At 35.6% G+C, this 23,972-nt stretch overlaps 1 long non-coding RNA gene across 1 annotated transcript in view; it reads right to left on the reverse strand.

Annotated features, from left to right (window-relative positions):
- The window catches only part of LOC135210045 (uncharacterized), a 288,314-nt gene that overhangs the window by 169,343 nt on the left and 94,999 nt on the right, over nucleotides 1-23,972 (reverse strand). Inside the window, exon 2 of the long non-coding RNA XR_010313442.1 lies at nucleotides 17,871-17,930. This is a non-coding gene — a long non-coding RNA (uncharacterized LOC135210045). The remainder of the gene's footprint in view (nucleotides 1-17,870; nucleotides 17,931-23,972) is intronic.

A 23,972-nucleotide genomic window follows, 5' to 3' on the forward strand; every position in this document is an offset into this window, starting at 1 on the left:
CCAGCACAATCCCGGGCAATGAACAATATCTCCTTTCCAATCCGATATTATGTGGGATCGTGTTCGGCAGTCAAAATGGTGGAAATAAATTCAAAACGATACACCAGAGGTTAATTAAATCACGACCGCATTTCAATACCACTTATGGAGGCCTATGGAAGGCCAATAGGCCTAACCCTTCGTTAATCCTCGTGTGTCGTCAACTGACCAAATCTACGACGGAAGGAAGTTACTCAAATCAAAGAGCATGGTCAGCATCTCAATTGTTGTAAAGTTCATTCTATTGTTTTTTTTAATACTTATCCTATGGTTTGGTTTTCATTTCAACCACCTCTGGTCATTTTTCTTTTAATGCTGCAATTTATTTGTGTATCAAAATTTTTGTTTATCTAATTTTCACTCACGGACATTCTATTCCGGGAAAATCTGCTCGACATGCTTATGGTTTTGCAGGCTGATCCATAATAACATGTGCATTCATGTAGTATGTATGAATATATGTATGAATGTATGCGTGATATATATATATATTATATATATATAATATAGATATATATATATATATATATATATATATATATATATATATATATATATATAGTAATATATAATATTATATATATAATTATATATATATATATATATATATTATATTATAGATCAATTTGGAACAGACTGAAAATACCATTACTTTAATCCCATTCGCTTCCTGATTCGACTATATAAAGCCACCACCGCCCTCTCTCTCTCTCTCTCTCTCTCTCTCTCTCTCTCTCTCTCTCTCTCTCTCTCTCTCTCTCATATGTGATGAAATGACTGTTTATGAATTCGAATAATCTACGGTAAATGGATATTTGATTAATCGACCGATGTCTTACTACGCTGCAAGTTATTTTGTTCATTGTTTTACCTACAAAATTGATTAACGATATTATAAATGTAGTAAATTTATGATTTTTGATCTCCTGATTAATAAGATTTATAAGCAAATTTTCCGTTATAACATTAGTAAATCAGTAAATTACGCCACCTAGGTCACAGAGCTTTGAAAAACTTATAAATCACCATTCAATCTACAAGATGTTTTATTATTCTTCTTCTTTCCCACCGTTATCCCTACATTATGGGGTCGGTTGCCTGATGCACCTTCTCCTCCACTGCCTTCTAGCAAAGGCATCATCCTCCACCAAACCTCCATATCTTCCTTCACTTTATTTCGCCATCTAACTCTCTGTCTCCCTTGTGATCTTCCTCTAACAGGTTCCACCCAACCCCTCTTTACTCCCTCCTCGTCATCCATCCTCAACACATGCCCATACCATCTCAATCGTGCCTCTCTTGTCACCTCTGTAATCTATACTAAGCCTGCCCTTCTTATTTCGTCATTTTCCAATCTCTCCAGCAGCGATATTCCCATGATCCACCCCAGCATTCTTATCTAAAACTTTGCTTCCTATTTTCTTCTACAAGACGTTTAATTCGTAGATGTGTCAATACCACAATGCTGATTTGAACATATCTCAAGAAAAATTGAAGTATCTAAATTCTAGACATTAAGCAACTGGATACATTAGGGTAGGAGATAAAACAGTATCAGATCCAGCTCTCATTATAATAACTTTTGGCAGACCGGCTGCAACGCAAGCATGGGAAAATACTTTAAGCATCAAATTCCATACATATTGCGTGGAATGTGACTCCCTTTTGGGGAAGATGGATTCTGTAAAGTACCGAAAACCGCAAATTTCAGTTGGACGATCTGTTTGGATCTTTTCTTAAAGTTACTCACAGTTTTGTATAAGCTCTCAAAGTTAATAATGATTTCTTTTACCCATAAATTCAATATGCAAAGAGTCTCAATGCAAAATTAGTGTATAGAACCGCTCTTTTATCTTACACATACAAGCACATTTTTTTTAAATTAAAAGCAAGGGGAAATCTATTCTTTAATACAGACAACCAACTCATGTTTTGGCCAGGAAAACTCAAAGAATCACTCTCCCGGCGTCGGAAAAGTTCGGGAAACGTTCTTTTATCCCGCAGGAAAGTTGGGCAACATTTTCTTTCACAACTAAAAAGAAAAAAAATCAGAAACCTCTCGAACGAAAAAAAAAATCCTTTAAGGAATTTTTTTGCTAAAAAAGAAAAAAAACTCCAAGGACTCTTTATAAATAATCTTGAAGAACTTCGCTAAAAAAATATCTTTAAGGACTTTGACAATTATTGAAACCTCTCGCCAAGAAATAAGAGATCCGTTAAAGACTCTTTTGCTAAAAAAAAAAAAAAAATCTTTAAGGTCTCTTTTGCAGTTATTGAAACCTCTCGACAAACAAAGACCCTATAAGGACTTTTTTTTGCTAATAAAAACTCCCAAGGGTATAAGGGCTCTTTTGCTGTCATTGAAACTTCGAAAAAAATCTTTTAAGGAATCTCTTACTGTCATTCAAACCTCTCGGGAAAAAAAAAAAATCCTTTCAGGCTTCGTTTGCTAAAAAGAAAAATTTTTTTAGGTACTCTGTTTTCTGCCACCGAAAGGTCATGGGAAATTTATCTCAGGGTCAGGGATATTTGTTTCAATTTGGTCAGTGTATGCCAAAAATGTAAAATTAATTTGCTCTTATAACAAAATATCTTGTTCATGAAGAAAGAATTCTATTTTTACGCAGTAACAGCCAAGGATAACTTCCACTGTTATTGAATAAATTGAATTGGTAAATTTCCTGTTAAGTACTAAACAAAAGTTCACTGGAAAAACAATCCGGATACCACCCTTGCTAAACTTTAAAGCCCTAAGAAACTATCTAACGTTAAGAAAAAAAGGTAAAGAGCCGATTTACAATAGAAGTCCCTCTTTAAAAAAAATTGATTGAAAAAGAAAACATTCACCCTTTCCTCTCTCGGTAAAAAAAATTGGTGATCACAAAACAGTAAATCAAATCCACATCCGACGTCTGAAAGACACTCAAAATGGAAAGAGTGAGAGAAAATAAAGGTCATTTCGGCCAGTTAATGTCAAAGTCTTTGACTTCTTGTTTTGTCTAAGTAAAATTAAACAAAAAATCCCTTAGGCCCAATATTGTGTGTGTGTGTGTGTGTGTGTGTGTTGTGGGGAGGGGGGGACCTTTAGACCAGAAAAGGAAAGGGAAAATCTCTCTCTCTCTCTCTCTCTCTCTCTCTCTCTCTCTCTCTCTCTCTCTGGGTGAGGGAGCCAAAGAAACTTAAGTGGAGAGATCAAATCCCGTGAAGGAAAAAAAAACCAAAAACAAAAAACAAGGCGTCACGAGAGCCTTGTAGCAGCCATCGAAAAGAATTGGAAAGACTTGTTTGAGACCAACAGCGAGAGGTATCGAATGCTTGTTTTTCTGGGTAAACAGAATGAAATACCTGGACAGGGGCAGTCGTCGGCGGAGCTTCATTGCAGCCAAAAAAAAAAGCACGAATTCTTGAGAGCAGACAAATTAAGAGTTCTCGTGACAATGACGCAGAAAGAAAGGGCTATATTTAAAGCATTCTGATAATTGCATTTAAAAAAAGAAATACACTTTTTTTAAAACCGGTATAATATTGGTAACCAATGTATAGTTAGTCATGTTTTGTGATTAATGAAAAGTATGACCAATATTATTATGAAAAACGAAAACGATAAAAAAAAACTAAGTAATAATAGTAACTTACAAAATCTCATTCTAAATCTTAGCTCCATGCCGTCAGTAAAAGCAAAATTAACAAGGCGTGATCCGACCTTCAGCTTACTCAAGACGCGTGAAAAATTTGCCACCAATGCATAAGTTGTAAACATTATATTCATAACTCAATGTGAAGTGGTCTTCGTAATTAATATTCATAATTAGTACAACTCATACTAACAACAAATAAAATAAAAATGACACACATTAAACACGTTCATATATTCTCAGTTATAAGTGAAAACACAAAAATAATTGAACAGACATATAGCCTCTAAATTTAGCGCATCAAATAAATTAAAACGTGCTAAAATCTACTGACAGATAGCCAGTTGTTTCACCAACGAAAAAAAAGAAATTCCTTTGTATTTTATTAGAAATAGTTTTTCTGTACTATTTAATATGCACTTTAATCAATTCTCACGTTTTCATTCCAATAAATAAATCATAAATATCCTTTCCTATAAGTCCTGTACCGTTAACTCAATGCGAAACACCATTTTCAGACCTTTTTAGACCTTTCCTACCCTCCCAACAACAACAACGAAGTAGTTTGTAGACTTACTCCCCGAGCAAGCGAAAACCCAAATCTCTGACACAACAGAATGAGTGAGAACGCATTTTCACGTTCAAGTACGGACGGACCCATATCCTTTGACCATAAAATAAAAATGAAATCCATAAATAGGACGAAAACTTGAAAAACTGAGGCTTAAACTCAATATTTAATCCGAAACCACTTCCTCCATAAGCGGAAGATTAGCATCTTATTGGTAAATTACCATGTCTGACGATAACTCTCCCCATGAGGGCAATTTTAAAACAACTATCAACAAATTTGGCTGGCTGGCATGTCTAGACTCCGGAATGAGAGAGAGAGAGAGAGAGAGAGAGAGAGAGAGAGAGAGAGAGAGAGAAATTTGATAAATACCAAGACAAACCTATACATAACTGAATTTAACTAAACCGCTTCCGTAAGTAGTACCACTTGAAAATAGCCAAATCACCTCGTTGTCCCTAAAGAGAATGAGAGAGAGAGAGAGAGAGAGAGAATGTTTCACTAGGGGTCAAAAACGCTCAACAGTTTTAGCACCAACCCCTTAAACGAGTGAAAAGACATTCGGTAATGTATATATATATATATATATATATATATATATATATATATATATATATATATATATATATATATATATATGTGTGTGTGTATGTGTGGTGTGTGGGTGTGTGTGTGTGTGATTGTGTGTGTGTGTGTGATTATTTGACTGCATTTAAATTACGAAGTGAGCACGTAATAACTCAGACATATATACAGCTTCAACAAAAACGAAGCTCCATTACAAAAATGACGAACATTCACTATGAATAACATCCCAGACCTAGTTCCCGTTGCCTTAGGTTTTCGTAGCTTCTCAAAACGAGGTCAAGGTCATCCCGGGAATGATTCCAAGGAAAGAGAAGGTTTTTCTCACGATCCTTCGTCAGTGGAAGGTGATATCCTTCGCATTCCAACTTCCGGGTGTTGATATTGTAATTAGACGGAGTTATAATACACACACACAAGCACACCAACATACATTCTCTCTCTCTCTCTCTCTCTCTCTCTCTCTCTCCCTCTCTCTCCCTTCTTCTTCTTCTTCTTCTTCTTCTTCATTCCCTAGGCCAGCGTTTCTCATTTACCTCTATAATTGCTGTGTAAGAGAACAGACAGAAACAGAATTTCGTAGGTATATACCCACAAACCGATACACGTATAGTATATATATATATATATATATATATATATATATATTATATATAATATATATATACGTGTGTGTATATTACATATATTATATATATATAATATATAGCATATATAATATATATATATATATATATATATATATGGTATATACATTGTAGAAAGATAGAAAAGACATTTAGAGAGAGAGAGAGAGAGAGAGAGAGAGAGAGAGAGAGAGAGAGAGAGAGAGAGGAGAGAGAGAGAGAGAGAGAGAGAGAGAGAGATATTTTACAAACAATATTCAAATCTCAGAGCAATGTTTTTATGATATAATCGAAAATCACTGTAGCCAGGTCCCTGTCATTTACCTTCAATCATGAAACCTCTAAACAAGGAGGCTACAAAAGTGTCTTGAAAGTCACTCGAACTGCAAAGCTTTTGAATCACAGGGTGACAATACGCGTTGACGCAGAAAAGGTAGATTGTAAAATCCTAAGCCTAACAACGAAGAACACTGTTCAGTGTCCAAACCTTACATTCTAACCATCTGCTATTAATCTTTCGCCATTCAATAAACATGTTACATGTTATTAATACTTAAATTCTATCTCATCCTACCCACAAGAAAAAAATATTGCAATATTGCTGAGTGTCACATCTAAATACATGTCACTCATATTAAAATTTGGCTCATTCTACCCACAAGAATAAAATGTTTATGAGTTACTCATGGTGGAGGATGACGCCTTTGATAGAAGGCAGTGGAGGAGAAGGCGCATCAGGCAACCGACCCCTTAACATAGGGATAACGGTGGGAAAGAAGAAGAAGATTGCCACATGTAAACAAAGCTTTGTGCCAGTAATAACAGCCACTTGCACCAGCGACCGATTTGATCACGCAGGCCGAGTTGAATTATATAACGTTCCTTAAATCCTTCATTCTGTACCATTCAGTCTAATGGTCCTTCTAACGTTGCAAATTAGGCGGCGGGAATAAATTAGCTTAATTAATATACAAGATAAATGGTAATTCTGACATAACTCTCCTCCGCTTAATGCCACTTTTAATTCGAAAAGTTCCCGAATACTAATCATCATTCCACTTAATTTAGGCCCACTGGATAGGAAGAGGCTTAATTACCAAATGGGACCTACCTTAATTAGTTTCACAGGATTCTGAATGCATGCGGAGTTATTCGGCAACAAAAGATATTCAGAATTAAAACATTGGCAACACCTTTAAATATATCAAAACAATTCAGTATCTTTAAACAGAATGTTAACTTTAAATTTATAAGTTTGAAAGTTTAAGGCACGAGAGACTGCAAAGTTATACCAGTAGTTATTTTGGCTGTCGATTCAAGATAACAGCTACAGAGGCATGATACACAGCCCAGGAAATGCAACCCAAAAGGCTATGGTTCGATAAAAACGTCCGCGATAGGGAGTTTATCAAAACAGAGATCTCAGATATTCTGACCAAATCTTAAGAGGAACTTCGGTCGCATACAAACTCATTAAAAGTTTAAAATTAGACTCCAGTCGGATTTGGAGCTACATTTTCCACATTCTAGGTCCTGAGGCAGTGTCCAGCTAACAGTCATTTTTGAGTCTTTTGACATTAATCACCTTTACGAAGCTAAATCCGGGACTTACAGTACGGAAGTGATCATTAGCATCCGGTCCTAACGTCGTGGGATGTCAAACATTCTCATTCACTCTCAAATACTCTCTAAGAGTTGTTTATTTTGGCAGCGAACTGAGGAACATGTGACAGTCTCGAGCTTAGGGCTCATAAAACCCATAACCCTGGGATGGGAACACACACACACACACACACACACACACAAGGAGTTGTCCAGAGCTCTGAATTATAGGGCTACAAGTCATTCAGTAAATTACCAACCAAAGCCATACATGCAAGTAGTTTGTCGACTTCGAAAATATCTTGCCGAAAATGGGTTTACAATCCTCATCGTTATAGAAAGCATTATTATTATCATTTTTATTATTATTATTATTGAACTAAGGAACCTCCGTAACGAGGCTATAATATTGACAGTCAAAAGCCACAGTAGTGTTAAAATATATTATTGTACAATAGTAAAAATACAAGGAGAGACTTTCGGATACTGCTCCGTATCCCTCTTCAGTCCTACTGACGGTCAAACAATGGAGGGAGCGTTACAACAGTGAAAAAAAAAAAAAAAAAAAAAAAAAAAAAAAAAAAAAAAACTGGTTCAAGGCGGATGGATTTAAGTGTTGGTCAGGTGATCCCCGTTCGGTTGTTTCTGTTGGCGAGACGGCTGGAACGGCGAAGTGGTCGTTCAGGTGATTCCAGCTCAGCAGACACTCCATCGGTGCCATGACTTGAAGCTGTAGTAACCTCAGTCATCTGGGATAAAAGAGAGGTGGGAGCAAGTTCTAAAAGTTCGATATCACAAATACGAAGGGCTCTAAGACAAAAGTTGACAATAATATTCGCTTTTACCCTCAACGAATGAAAGGAATAGAAATGAATGTACCCCTCAGCATTAGTACTTTTACGAAACACGGAAAATGTGTGATCCACACATTAAGCCACTGGTCTGGGTCAGATTTGTTGATGATATTTTTATTCTTTTCAAAGGAGACGACGCACGGCTACAACAGCTAGTTGACCGTGCCAATAGCATTGTACCCTCTATTAAATTTACTGTTGAACTGGAGGAAGATAATAAGCTTGCGTTTTTGGATGTTTTGGTTATTAGAGATAACGTAAGTAACAGGTATAAATTTTCCGTGTTTCGTAAAAGTACTAATGCTGAGGGGTACATTCATTTCTATTCCTTTCATTCGTTGAGGGTAAAAGCGAATATTATTGTCAACTTTTGACTTAGAGCCCTTTGTATTTGTGATATCGAACTTTTAGAACTTGAGCTTCAGCATATCTTCAACGTTTTTAAGGGTCTGAAATATCCCACTCACATTATAGAAAGAGCTATCTCTAAAGCAAAACGAATCCTAATGTGGTCAAAAATAAGAAGTATTTATCCATAGCTTACACTCCGAAACTGGAAAATACCTGCTATTTTGCAAATAGTAAGCAAAAAGAAATTCAAATTGCTTTCAACTTTAAAAATACTATCAGAAATCGGTTAGTGTGCAATAATAACAACAATGGTAATAGGAAAACACCCGGTGTTTATCAAATTCCCTGTGCCAATTGCCCTCAGAAATACTTTGGAGAAAGTGGGCGGGGTTTGGATGTAAGACTTTCTGAACATCGTAGGGCCTATGAACTCCATGCAATGAATAATGCTCTTGTTTCACATTCATTCGTTCCAGGACACAACATCAATTGGAATGGCGCCTCTGTCATTTTTTAGAGTGGGGATGTTGGTGTTCGCCGCTTAGTGGAAGGAGCTGCTATTAGAAAGGGGTGTGCTTTTGAAGGGAACAAAACCTTCACTGATGAAGATAGTTTTACCAATTCTTTAATAATTGGCCACTTTGTCAACGATTTTAGGATTCATATGTCCTGGTGATTGTGAGACCCCTGATGTTTTGATCCCACCTCTCTTTTTATCCCAGATGACTGAGGTTACTACAGCTTCAAGTCATGGCACCGATTGAGTGTCTGCTGAGCTGGAATCACCTGAACGACCACTTCGCCGTTCCAGCCGTCTCGCCAACAGAAACAACCGAACGGGGATTACCTGACCAACACTTAAATCCATCCGCCTTGAACCAGTTTTTTTTTTTTTTTTTTTTTTTTTTTTTTTTTTTTTTTTTTTTTTTTTTTTTTTTTTTTTTTTTTTTCACTGTTGTAGCGCTCACTCCATTGTTTGACTGTCAGTAGGACTGAAGAGGGATACGGAGCAGTATCCGAAAGTCTCTCCTTGTATTTTTACTATTGTACAATAATATATTTTAACACTACTGTGGCTTTTGATTGTCATTATTATTCTTATTAATATACATTAATATTATTATTATTATATTATTATTATTATTATTATTATTATTATTATTATTATTATTATTATTATTATTCAGAAGATAAACCCATATCAATATGGAACAAGCCAACAGGGGCCACTGACTTGCAATTCCCACTTCCAAAAAATATAAATAAATTACTGATGTACAAGATGATTTGTTTTAGAGATTTCATGCATATCTCAATTTTCACCAGTTTTCTGACTGACTCACTAAACATTTCTTGGCTTCTATCATCTAGCAGTAAGGCTCTCTCTCTCTCTCTCTCTCTCTCTCTCTCTCTCTCTCTCTCTCTCTCTCTCTCTCTCTCATATTACATCCTTTCCTAATTTACGAAACTGACCGATCAAAGTCTTCAGTTTCAAGTTTCCCTATAGTTGTATTGTTCTAGTTCACTTTCCTTCACGACCAAGCTTTTCGCCCGGTCGACCCCCACATGAAGCCGCCGAAATACTGCACTAGATATTGTATAACCTGGATATCTTAACAACCAACAGCACCGATCCATATGCATTCATTTTATAAAAAAAAAAAAAAAAAAAAAAAAAAAAAAAAAAAAAAAAAAAAAAATTACACTTAAAATTCACAGAATACGAAAAGGGCTATTGGGCTCTCCATGCGAGCAAATTCAGTTAACTTCGGACTTAAGCACCTATCGATGTTAATGCCCACAATAAAATTGCGCCCATTATGCCCAGGAGCCAATTGTGAACGCCATGCAAAAGAAACCGGCTCCCCCCCTTCCCCCCAGAAAAGAGAGAGAGAGAGAGAGAGAGAAAAAAAAGGAAAACCACCAACGCCTCTTTTTCCCATAAGAACGAAATTTAATTCAGCACCGGGAGAAATTTACGACGCAATTCAGGCCTATACCGCGAGGCGTGTAAATTTTCGATATAATCCCCCACGATAATGCACTTTACATTTTGCCACGAGTTGCCACCTCCTTATTTGATTCTCCTTCGCCCCTTTCTCCTCCGTCGGCTTTGTTTTTCTAAGTTACCTCCTCCTTTGGTTTTGTTGCTTTTCTAAATCATCTTCTCCTGGTTTTCTTTTTCTAAATTATCTCCTCCTTCGGCTTTGTTTTTCTAAGTTATCTCCTCCTTCGGTTTTGTTGCTTTTCTAAATCCTCTTCTCTTGGTTTTGTTTTTCTATGTTATCTCCTCCTTAGGTTTTGTTTTCAAAAGTTATCTCCTTCATGTGCAAATAAAATAGATTTGTTCTGACGAAGAAACAGGAAGCAGTGATAAAATTTATATGTAAGAGACAAACAGTCTGGTAAAATAAATAAAAAAAAACGCAACGAAGGATAAGGAAGCTTGACTCAAAAATAAATTAAAAATAGCAAGTGGTGGCCAAAACCATTTTACCAAGCCTCTTCTACGAACTCCACAAAAGACAACCGCCCCCCCCCCCCCCCCCCCCCCCCCCCCCCCCCCCCCCCCCCCCCCCCCCCCCCCCCCCCCCCCCCCCCCCCCCCCCCACCACACCCCCCCCAAAAAAAAAAAAAAAAAAAAAAAAAAAATAGCATTCAAAAAGTACCATATATTCTCTTATGCCTGTTTGCTCCAACTTCCGCAGAAAATGCTTGACTGCTTGCTGGTCCTGGGGAACACTCTTAATAAACTTTTAAACATAAGGTATAAATGACTTTTAGCGTGTATCAAGGCATTCAGATTCTAATCAAGAGCAGAAAATGGTATGGCTAACTTTTACAGGAAATCCGACACAGGCATTCCGGAGAACTTAAGGGAAATAAAAAATAAATAAATAAATTTTAAAAACTTGGCACAAGCGAGTATTTCGCTTCTGTAGTGAAATTTAATGAAGTTGGTGGTTGAATATTAGCAAGCTGGAAGATACGTTTTTCTTGAAGATGTATAAGGTTTTAATACTGACAAAATTCTAATCCTCGCCAACAGAGAGCGAGAGAGAGAGAGAGTAGTTACTCATTTGTCAACTGACCAAAGCGTTAACTTAATGCCGAGTAGAGTATCTCATATACTGAACACGAAATGAATCAGAAAAGAAATAAATTCTTTACAAAAAGATATTTCTGACTTCCCTACAGCTACATGCAGGTATCACAATCAAAACAAATGAATAAATAAAATGAAATAAAACAAGGTTCAGCGGAGAGGAGGATCACATCACGGGTATTAACGAGAGCAGGAGGCAAAGAGTCTGAACAGAATTTAAAGGGAATGGAATAAGCCGAGTTCGTCTGAGTACGAGGAAAATACTTGTCCGGCAGGAGCACAGTAGGAGGAGGAGGAGGAGGAGGAAGAGGAGAAGGAGAATAAAATAAGGTAGAAGAGTCACGAAGGCAGCAGCAGCAGATGACCCTTGACCTTTTCCTTGGTTACTTCAGACATTTATTTTCTAGTAATGTGTCCTTCTTATATTCTAATTATATTATTTTTCTTCCGCCTAACCATTCTTTTACTCTTTTTATATTCTTCTTTTCTTCCTCAAACTATTGATATTAACTTGGCTATTCGACATTAAAAATAAAACCTCCAACTGTACCACCTATTATTTCTTGTCCATTCTTGTATCAACATAGATCAAAGAGTTTCTATTCAGAATCGTGTTCTGGTCACTACTGTCACAAAGTCTCTGCTCTCATTTCTTTAAACTAAACACTTTTCCATTTACTGCTTTACTTATTTCGAACACGTTCCACGTGACGTATGCAGACAGTCAACCTTCAATTAACTGCATTTACAGACTGCGAAGACTGAAACGGCGAATATGATTTCACAGACTTACGCGAGATGTCTGTTACTCAGACTGAAATGACCAATGGTATTCGACAAGGTCTTCTGACCTTGGCATTCGACATTCCAGAAACTGTCGTAAGAAGTTTATGTCGAGCATCAAATACACTGGGAGTATTATTCCACGAGCAGAGCTTGTCAGTAAGCGCATTAAATTCAAACGTAGCAATGAAGGTAAGGTCATTCAAATCACTATGCAAAGACAGTATGGCAATATTAATCAACATGAAAGGAATGAAGATAAATCTTGATAAAGCGAGAAACGTAACATTTGCTGTGCGCGAAAGAATTGCACTTAGAGAAAGAACAGTAAAGTAATATAGGATTATGCATCACAATCAAGAACTGAAAATCATGACAGACACAAAAGCAATGAAGATTATCGCATATAATTAGGAGGAAGGTCACCAACTAGAACTTTGGAAGTCAAGATTGTATGGGCTAAAATTAGAGTAAAATTATTCGACGATAATGAGCCTTCAATTCAGAGTACGATTACTCGACATCAGTGAGCCTTCAATTCAGAGTAAGATTATTCGACATCAATAGTAGGATTATTCGACGTCAATAAGCCTCGAGAGTGAGATTATTCGACGTCAATGAGCCTCTTAATTAAGAGTAAGATTACTCGACGTTAATAAGCCTTCAGAGTAAGATTATTCGACATCAACGAGCCTTAAGAGTATGATTATTCGACGTGAATGAGTCTTCAGGGTAACATTGTTCGATGTCAATGAGTCTCAAGATTAAGTTTATGCGTCATCAATGATCCAAAAGAATATGATTATTCGACGTCAATGAGCCTTAAGAGTAATATTATTCGACGTCAACGAGCCTTAGGAGTATGATTATTCGACGACAACGAGCTTTAGGAGTAAGATTATTCGACATCAATGAGCCAGCGAGCGTAAGGCTATCCAAGCAGCTCAGAGGGTTCAAGTTCGACAGCTGGGCCTCAAAGATAGGGGACAAAGACTTTTATTCTCTACAGTTATGCAAATCTTAAAGGCGACGTCGCAAGCCGTGACAACTGAGATTTTCCTTTGGCATATTTCATGGTTTTAGTCATTTTTTTTCGCAATTATACTTTTTAATGATCATTGTTTTTAAATTATACTTTTTAATCATTATTTTTTCTCAATTATACAGTCCTCAACAATATATAAATAAGTAACATAAATTCGTGGCCATTTCATTTTGCAAAGGTGAAGCTTTGCACCACATGAAAGTGGTTTATTTCACCTAATTTTATCTCTCCCGTCTTTTTCACCTTAATTTACTCAATTTCTTCTAAATATGATGCAATCGTCGCAATCTATTCTTCTCTCTCTCTCTCTCTCATTCCACTTCCTCTTCTTTATTCATCTCCGACCTCACACCTACCAGCTCACCTAGCATGTCTCCCCCCCTTCTCCCCCTCCCGTTCCCCTCGTCACCCACCCACCCACCCTCTCCACTCTGATAAAGGTCTCGCATCTGAGCCTATTTCTCTCTCTCAGTCTCCCCACCCATCCTCTCCCTTTCTCCAAAGAGCGCCTCCTCCTCCTCCTCCTCCTCCGAGGAAATGGAAGTCTCCTCCACCTTCCTCTCTTGTGAAGGACACCCGAAAAGATTTTTGATTTCCTCTCGCTTCGGGATGTCTCTTGATTTCGGTTTTTTTTTTTTTTTTTTTTAACTTTTGTTTCTTGTGATATTCAGACAATATCATAAAACTATTGGTTTTCCACGATATTTTCTCGTTTTTTCTATATTTTCAATGTTTGGGTTTCGTGCCACTTGTCTATTTTTAAGCATGTTATTAATATTAAAGATATTACACTGTGTTTGCAGTGAATCCATATAACTAATTTAATAGCATAATGATTTAAGACAGGTACTATTAATGATTGTGTATGCTGATTACAAACTGGTTCCTCTTGAGAGTTATTTCACTCAAAGCTGTCATCAAATGGCCCTATTTTGGTCTTTACATCTTCCATTAGAATGATAAGTTTGGCAACGTTCATAAATGGCGCTAATCTAGCTTCAGCCTTCATACTAGAGTAACCCGAGTATGTGTGTGTGTGTGTGTGTGTGTGACCAACACTTTCAGAAAAAACCCAGAGATCAAGATAAACCTATGACATACAATAAGCAATCCCCATTAATAATAATAATAATAATAATAATAATAATAATAATAATAATAATAATAATAATAATAATAATAATAATAATAATAATAATAATAATAATAATAATAATGGACGAAGGCAGAACTCCGCAGCATAGATCAGAAATAAAACCAGGAAACAAATGACAATACACAAAGCACTACACCCAAGAGCAAATACGGACAGACTATACATAACACGAAAGGAAGGAGGGAGAGGACTACTAAGTATAGAGGACTGCGTCAACATTGAAAACAGAGCACGTGGGGCAATATCTGAAAACCAGTGAAGACGAGTGGCTAAAGAGTGCATGGGAAGAAGGACTATAAAAGTAGACGAAGACCAGAAATATACAGAGACAGGAGAAAAGACAGAAAGAACAGAGGACTGGCACAACAAACCAATGCACGGACAATACATGAGACAGACTAAAGAACTAGCCAGCGATGACAAATTGGCAATGGCTACAGAGGGGATAGCTAAAGAAGGAAACTGAAGGAATGATAACAGCGGCACAAGATCAGGCCTAAGAACCAGATATGTTCAAAAGTACGATAGACGGAAATAACATCTCTCCACATGTAGGAAGTGCAATACGAAAAATGAAACCATAAACCACATAGCAAGTGAATGCCCGGCACTTGCACAGAACCAGTACAAAAAGAGGCATGATTCAGTGGCAAAAGCCCTCCACTGGAGCCTGTGCAAGAAACATCAGCTACCTTGCAGTAATAAGTGGTACGAGCACCAACCTGAGGAGTGATAGAAAACGATCAGGCAAAGATCCTCTGGGACTATGGTATCAGAACGGATAGGGTGATACGTTGCAAATAGACCAGACGTGACGTTGATTGACAAAGTCAAGAAGAAAGTATCACTCATTGATGTCGCAATACCATGGGGACACAGGTGAAGAGAAAGAGAGGGAAAAAAAATGGATAAGTATCAAGATCTGAAAATAGAAATAAGAAGAATATGGGATATGCCAGTGGAAATCGTACCCATAATCATAGGAGCACTAGGCACGATCCCAAGATCCCTGAAAAGGAATCTAGAAAACTAGAGGCTGAAGTAGCTCCAGGTCTCATGCGAAGAGTGTGATCCTAGAAACGGCACACATAGTAAAGAAAAAAGTGATGGACTCCTAAGGAGGCAGGATGCAACCCGGAACCCCACACTATAAATACACCCAGTCGAATTGGAGGACTGTGATAGAGCAAAAAAAAAAAAAAAAAAAAAAAAAAAAAAAAAAAAAAAAAAAAAAAAAAAAAAAAAACTAATAATAATAATAATCTCTTAAGTCTAGCCAAAAAAATCGCAGGCTTCTAACGTACCATTCAAAATAAGGCAGTTTTTTTTTAAACAAAATATTCTAAGGCTAAAAAAAATCCCTTAGTTTCTCAGAAAAATTCGACGACGAGGCCAAGATTTCGAAATCCAACACAATAATAATTACCGAAGTGTCCTTAGCATAAGTCACGTGGTTTTGAAAATAAATTTCAAGTTTTTCGAAGTTACGAAAGAATGGCCATCGTGACTTTTAGAGTCGACATATCTTTAGCCCAAAGGCTTTAGAAGTTGATTTACCAAATAGCCAAGAATCATTAAAACAACTTACCGCAACCATGTCACCGTTTCTTCAACAAATAGTATACACTTAAACTTAATGTCTGTTGTTGTCGCAGTGACGTTCAAAAATAACAATCAACGGACTGTGGTTCAGTTCAGTGTGATCGAAAACTTTACAAAAATGTACAGGGAAATTTACGGCGAGACAAACGGAAACAAACTACCTGATGTTTGTACAAGTCCCATCTTGCACCTTCACACTATTGCCACAAACACGATTAATGTTAAGTGCTCACACCAGAGAGAGAGAGAGAGAGAGAGAGAGAGAGAGAGAGAGAGAGAGAGAGAAGCGGAACAATCATGTCTCAAGACAATGCGAAAGCAGAAGAATTACAAAGACAGAGACTAAACAATGCCCAAACGAAAACACACGAGAGAGAGAGAGAGAGAGAGAGAGAGAGAGAGAGAGAGAGAGAGAGAGAGAGAGAAACTGAACAATCATGTCTCAAGAAAATTCGAAAGAAAGAGAACTGGAAAAACCATGGCTAAACAATGCATTAATACACACGAAAGGGAGAGAGAGAATAACAACTGTCTCGAGTAAATGCCAAAGAAAAATAATTGCTTAAGAAAGATTAAACAATGCCATAAATACACGAGAAAGAGAGAGAGAGAGAGCAAGTCACTACCACTGACTGGCTTCAAAGACGAACTCTCCCTTGTTTTTGTCACCGAAGTCTTTGAGGGAGAAGAAAAAAAGAAATTAAATATTAACCGTTGTAAGAGGAGCGACCGTCCGTCTTGAAGACAAGGGACCGCGATGGGAAGAAAGAGAATCAAAAATAAAAGAAGAAGACACAACGAAAGCAGACAATGGCGAACTCGATAAAAAAGTTTTGGCAGAAGATTAAAGGTTAACATACTGATGCCAATTTCAGCAACATTCCTCCCACAACAGTGAGAGCCTCTCTTTCTCTCTCTCTCTCTCTCTCTCTGTAAATATATATATATATATATATATATATATATATATATATATATATATATATATATATATATATATACACTTCCCTACATTCCAGGTAGGTAATTAAATGCTTAGATCAACAAAGGCACAATGGCTCTATAGCCAAGACAGCCCGTTACACACTGTATGTGTGTGTTTGTGTGTGTGTGTGTTGGAAAAATATCTAAGTATGGAAAGAATTAAAACTAAATTTCCCAAGAAACTCTACCAATATATAAAACTGGCCAATCAAGAACCATGTTTACAGAAATAAAGGAGTGATTCTTTTCAAACTACTCCCAGACAGTTACCAACTTGAAGCTTGCCAATTTTAAACCAAACCAAGCGGCACCATCCTCAAGGCAATAAAATACAATTAGTACATGTTTCACTCCCGTATAATTTTCCCTTTTACGTAGGGTAAAAAAAAATAACTAAAAATCGAGGCGTTTAAGACTGATTTCGAATGCAGCAACCAGGACTGATTATAAGTTCGGAGTGTGTCTGTCCTCTATTTTTCGTTAAATTAACATTGAATTTTGAGTACGAGAGGAATGAAGCTTAGCGTAAGGACAATATATATATAATATATATATTATATTATATATACACATATATATACATATATATATATATATATATATATATATATATATATATATATATATATTTTACATGTATATATACACACTACACAATAGAAATTCATCTTAAGAGAAGCGTCGCAGCCAACGTGATAACATCAACTGCATACGCCTACGCAAACATACGCATAATAGAAAAAAAAAGTATGAATTTTTATGCACTGATTTACACAACTATAAATGCAAACAAATCTGTAATGGCAATAAAATGATCTGAAGAAATTAATGTCGTTGCCTCAATACTCATCTTAAAAAAATATACAGGTTTAAGTATAAGCTACAGACTTCACAGAACTCGTGCCAAATGCTCATCTTAAATGTTACTGACCTGATTAACTTGTGGTGTTCAATTCTCTTGAATTTTCCGTTCCCAATGCAGTTGAACAATCTGGAAGAAAAACAAAATGAATTAGGTTACAATGTTTAGTTTGTTGTTAATCTACTCCCGAACAATATGCACTTCGTGCATCTCTGCATATAAATGTGAATTTTAAAGCGCATAATAATGCTTCTCTTAAATATGTACTATTATGTTATATGATGTTCAGTTTCAATTTTGGTCCAATTTAGTCATTTTTATTGTTTTTATTAGTTTTTTATTGGTTTACTTTATTCATTACGTTTACTATGTCGTTGTGTTCTAAGTCTGTGTCTATGATGAAAACAAAAACTATATTAGATTTCTCTCAGTCCGCATAATATTACATCTAACTATCTTTTACCTCTAACTCTCTTTTGGTTATTATTTCGTAACTACACTTACTCATCATTTCGTTCCCTGGTCAAATCGTTAATTTCCTACTATTATTTTGTCACTCCTAGAAAGCCAATCATTCTATTTTTTTATTTTTTTTTTATTTACCACCTACTCTATCAATCCCTACACTCATCATTCTTTTCCCATATTCATTAAAAAATGCGCGCGCGCGCACGAAAACACGGGCTACTCATCACACTACAGACGACACATGCACAAAAGCACGGGCTAGTCATCACACTGCAAACAACACATGCACAAAAGCACGGGCTCATCATCACACTGCATACAACACACGCACGAAAACATGGCCAAACGCGATACATCGGCCCAAGCGCGATTTCAAATGTGAGTCACGAAAATGCCACACAAACCGGAGTGAAATGTTAAAAGGCGCAGTTACTCGTCACTCGGGGCACATCCATCAATAGGGAGCTGCTGCAAAATTCGACAGAATAAAAATTGGCGACGCGCCCTGAAGCCCATTGATAAAATCGCCCCGTCGAACTGCATAAAAGATTAGCGAGCCACGACGGAAAAATAAGAGTGGAGTGATATTAATGTAATGATATTGTATTATTGTAGATAATATGAAGTAATATTCTATTAATGTATATATACGCAGTACTATTGTGTTAACACATATATGTTAAAATATTGTATTCATGCATATATATGTGGTAATATTGTGGTAACGCATATATATGCGTAGTAATATTGTATTCAATTATATATATATATATATATATATATATATATATATATATATATATAGATGTGTGTGTGTGTGTGTGTGTGTGTATATAAATATATATATATATATATATATATATGTGTGTGTGTGTGTGTGTGTGTGTGTGTAAATATAATAAACTTGATGATAAATAACAGTGCCAAGACCAGGAAGAACATTCTTTATTTAACGAGCTTTCGAGGTTCAAAACCTCATCTTCAGGCTGAAAAAATTGACAAGGATGAGAAATCGCTAAAAATTACATTAAAATGAATTGTCTTATTAAAAGCTTCAGTAAAAACATAAAATAAAACGAACATTACATACATACTAAAAATTACGATAAAACTAAAACAAAACGTAAAACATACAAAAACAGAAATAAAAATGAAAATAATATGAAAGGTAAACAAACTACCCTCAAAAATAAAATAGCTAACGACCCACTTTGTGTACCTACTATGAAACTATATGATAGCTAGTGAATACCGGACGAGTTGTTGTTCAATTCCGGTTTCATTTTCTTAATAAACAGCGACTCTGAAATTAAAAGGTCCAGTCTTTTATTTTGCAAAAAGACAGTACTCTAAAATCTAGGTGAGTGAAAGGATGGTCCTGTGCTAAACATATTATCCTGTTCTGAGACAGAACAGGATAATATGTTGTCATTTTTAGATGTTCAGGTACACAGAAATAGAGGTAAATTTGAGACTTCCGTTTATAGGAAAAGTACTTTTACTGGCTTGGGATTAAATTATCTTAGTTTTTCACCAAAGTTGTTTAAAATTAATTCAATACGTACTATGATAAAAAATAGAGCTTACAATGTCTGCTGTGAATTTTATTTATTTCATCAAGACATGGTCTTCCTCCAGAATTATTTTTCCGAAAATTCTTATCCCGTTATTTGTCCTTTTACAAAGTTCTGAAATAAAAAATTTTCTAAAAGGATGAGAAATTTGGGTCCACCCCAGACCGGTGTACAGTACTGTTAGTAAAGATGTAAAGTATATTAAATTGCCTTTCCTTGGTCATAGTAGCTACTTGGTACGAAAAAAGTTACAAGAAATACTTAAGCACAGTTTTCCTCAAGTTAGTTTCAGGTTTGTTTTTACTAACCCTTTTACTGTAGGATCACTTTTGAGGGAAGAAGCCTGCTCTTCCTGTGGACCTTAATTCGAGTGTTCGTTTAACTTGTTTTACCTGTTCGCAGTGTGGTCTGCGATACGTGGGATCCAGTTCCCGCTGGGCTTAGACACAGAGATTTTTGGAACCCAGAGGTCTTTTCCGTTAAACTAGGTTTCCCCTCCTTTCTTTTCAAAACCACCTTTTTCTGCCATAAGGGAACACAGTTTAGCACAGGACCATCCTTTCACTCACCCTAGATTTTAGAGTACTGTCTTTTTGCTCAAATAGACTGGACCTTTTAATTTCAGAGTCGCTGTTTATAAGAAAAATGAAAACCGGAATTGAAACAACAAACTCGTCCGGTATTCAATAGCTATCATATATTTGTTCATAGTAGGTACACAAAGTGGGTCGTTAGCTATTTTATTTTTGAGGGTAGTTTGTTTACCTTTCATATTACTTTCATTTTTATTTCTGTTTTTGTATGTTTTACGTTTTGTTTTAGTTTTATCGTAATTTTTAGTATGGTATGTTAATGTTCGATTTTTAAGTTTTATGTTTTTTACTGAAAGCTTTTAATAAGACAATTGCATTTTAATGTAACTTTTTAGCGATTTCTCATCTTGTCAATTTTTTCAGCCTGAAGATGAGGTTTTGAACCTCGAAAGCTCGTTAAATAAAGAATGTTCTTTTCCTGGTCTTGGCACTGTTATTTATCATCAAGTTAAGATTTCCAAGTAGCCGCCAATTACTGAGATGAAATAATATATATATATATATATATAGATATATATATATATATAGATATATAATATATATATATATATATATATATATATATATATATATATATATATATATATATATATATATATATATATATATACGTTAATAATATTGTATTAATGTATGTAAACGAAGTAATTTTGTTTTAATGTATATAAAGTAGTAAACATTGTATTAATGTACATACGCAGTAAATATTTATTAGAATACATATATACTAGTAATATATTAATGCATATATACCCAGGCAATATTGTACTAACATATATACCTAGTTATATTGCTTTAAAGTGTATATATATATATATATATATATAAATATATATATATATATATATATATATATACATATACATATACATACATATATATCTATATATATATATCAATATATACGGTAGTAATTATTTACTTAATTTTAAACATACATTAGCTCCAACCACCTTCACTACTTACGTAAAACCTCGATTACCGAACTTAAACAACGATGGGTGTGGTCAGTGTATGGACAGGTAACCAGCTATAAAGTTCATGATCCAAAGGTAGTCAAGTATTACGGTAAGCAACATTATCCTACAGAATTACTGGCTGAAAACCGAAGGGTGACAGAGTATATACAATATATATATATATATATATATATATATATATATATATATATATATATATATATAAACTTGCCTAAGGTAAGTAATACAGATTCCGGAATGATTAATCCGTAAAAGTAATGGAACAACTGTTTTTCCAAAAACATTCCTACTCTGATGTCGTACTTTATCAAGAATGCACCGCGCCTCTGCAGAATATGCTGTTTCATTTCAGTAAATCTGTGAAATATATTGCGGTACAAAAACGACTGGGGACAATGCTGGGATTCTGGTCAATATTTGCAAAATGAAAATATTATCTTTTCACAAACCTTCATCAAGAAAACCTGCCTCATTTTCGAATTCCGGGAAACGCATAAAAAATGGCGGTATGAAACAAACACTCAGAAATCCATTCTGTACCAAGAATTGTTTAGTGCTGCAATATTTCATTACTATTGAGAATTCTGACTTAAATCTTTTCCCTTCGTCCCACTCTAACACTGTTTCGGTCTAACCCAACCGTTTTTTTTTTTTTTTTTTTTTTTTTTCGACAGCAAACAGTGATTGGCGAAGCTTTACAAAAGAATTTCAATAATCAAAATACTACGAACTTAACGACGGTCGGTAGTTGGGTTAAGGAGCCTTCAATTCTTCACAAAGGATGTTTAGACAGATTCTTGTCATTTCCCTTCATCTACTGATGGAGGAAACTCATGATGAAATTGCAGCATTTTTCACAATGCGGAAACAATCCGAATATCTACATGGTAATAACAGCAACTTTTTTTCCTAAATTTTCTTTCACAAAAATGTGACAAAAATGCTTGCAATGTAAGACTTCTCATCATTTGTCAAGCACAACTGGTAATGTATGCACAATCAGACAACGATGTCGGTATTCCATTCGTGTTTTGTTTTAGTGATTATCTTATCAATATTATATATACACATATATACACACACACACACACACACACACATATATATATATATATATATATTATATATATATATCTATATATATATATATATATATATATAAGTATACATTAACAGTGAGTAATGCGTATAAACTGCATAAATTGTGTAATGCATAGTAGCGTCATGAAATAAAAAAAAAAAAATCCGGAACATCCTTGACTCAAACTGATAATCAAAGTTAATTATCATCATCATGAAAATCATCATATGCTTGGCAACAAAACCTAAATAAAACTTAATATTTAAAGTTCATAACGAAATATATACTAAAATTTTGGCTTCTATCTTACGATGCCACCTCAGTTCATTCGAATATCCAATATTCTTAATAAAAACCTCTTGGTTATCAAGAAGGAAAATAATTTTGGCGAGATAAGGCACACGTGAAGGACAAGAGCAGCATCGAACGAGTGACCAATCAGGATGCACCACGTGTCATATCGTGATTGGTCGGTTATTGCAACACCATTCTTTGGTACCAAGTAACCAATTCGGATTCTGAATCTTTTTTGGTTGAAATTACTGATATGACTAGTATCAAAGCTTAGAATGATATAGTATCTGTCTTTCCCCATTTTATCACTCAATCTAAAACAAGTAAAAAATGCCCCGAAGTTTCGTCGGCGCAATCGAGCTTTCTGTACACCGTAAGACCAAAGCCACCGAAAATAGATCTATTTTTCGTTAGTCTCGGTATGAACCGCGGCCCATGAAACCTTAACCACGACCTGGTGGTGGGATTTCCCATATCGTTACAATAAGCAAGATTATGTTTAACTTTAACCTTCAATACAAATCGAAACTACTGAGGCTAGAGGTCTGCTGCAGTTTGGTGAGTTTGATGATTGGAGAGTGGATGATCAACATACCCATTTGCAGCCGTCTAGACTCAGTAGTTTTTAAGATCTGAGAGCGGACAATAAAAAAGGTGGGGACGGAAAAAGTGCGGACAGGTAAAAGTGCAAACGGACAGACAAAGCCGGCACAATAGTTTTCTTCTAAAAAAATAATAAATTCTAAACCTATCCTACATGAATTAGAAAAAAACTCCTAGCACATTATAACCCCTAAATTTTCAAAAGCTCATTTCCCTAAACCTATTAGCTATAATCGTTTTTTAAAAAAGTCGCTTTGCATTAAAAATCAGTTCTCGTGCTCAAAACATCATCAGTTTTGCGAGACGTAACTTTTCCTCTGAAATCTAGGAAGCATCACTTTCTGTACTGCAAAATTCCTACAGAAGTTTCAATGTAGTAGACTCACTGATGTATAGCGCATCTCTTCCCTTTTTCTATAATGATGAAATAAAACGACCGACTACCAAACAACACGACCCTTATCTATCCACACGGGGACATCAAAAGAAAAGGGAATCAATAGAGCTTTTGAAGAACGACAGAACTTCTGCACCAAAAATCAAAGCCCAGAAACTAAGTTCAGTCGCCTGGAAGAGAT

Source organism: Macrobrachium nipponense, chromosome 39 (assembly GCF_015104395.2).
Source record: "Macrobrachium nipponense isolate FS-2020 chromosome 39, ASM1510439v2, whole genome shotgun sequence".
Taxonomy (NCBI): Eukaryota; Metazoa; Arthropoda; class Malacostraca; order Decapoda; family Palaemonidae; genus Macrobrachium; species Macrobrachium nipponense.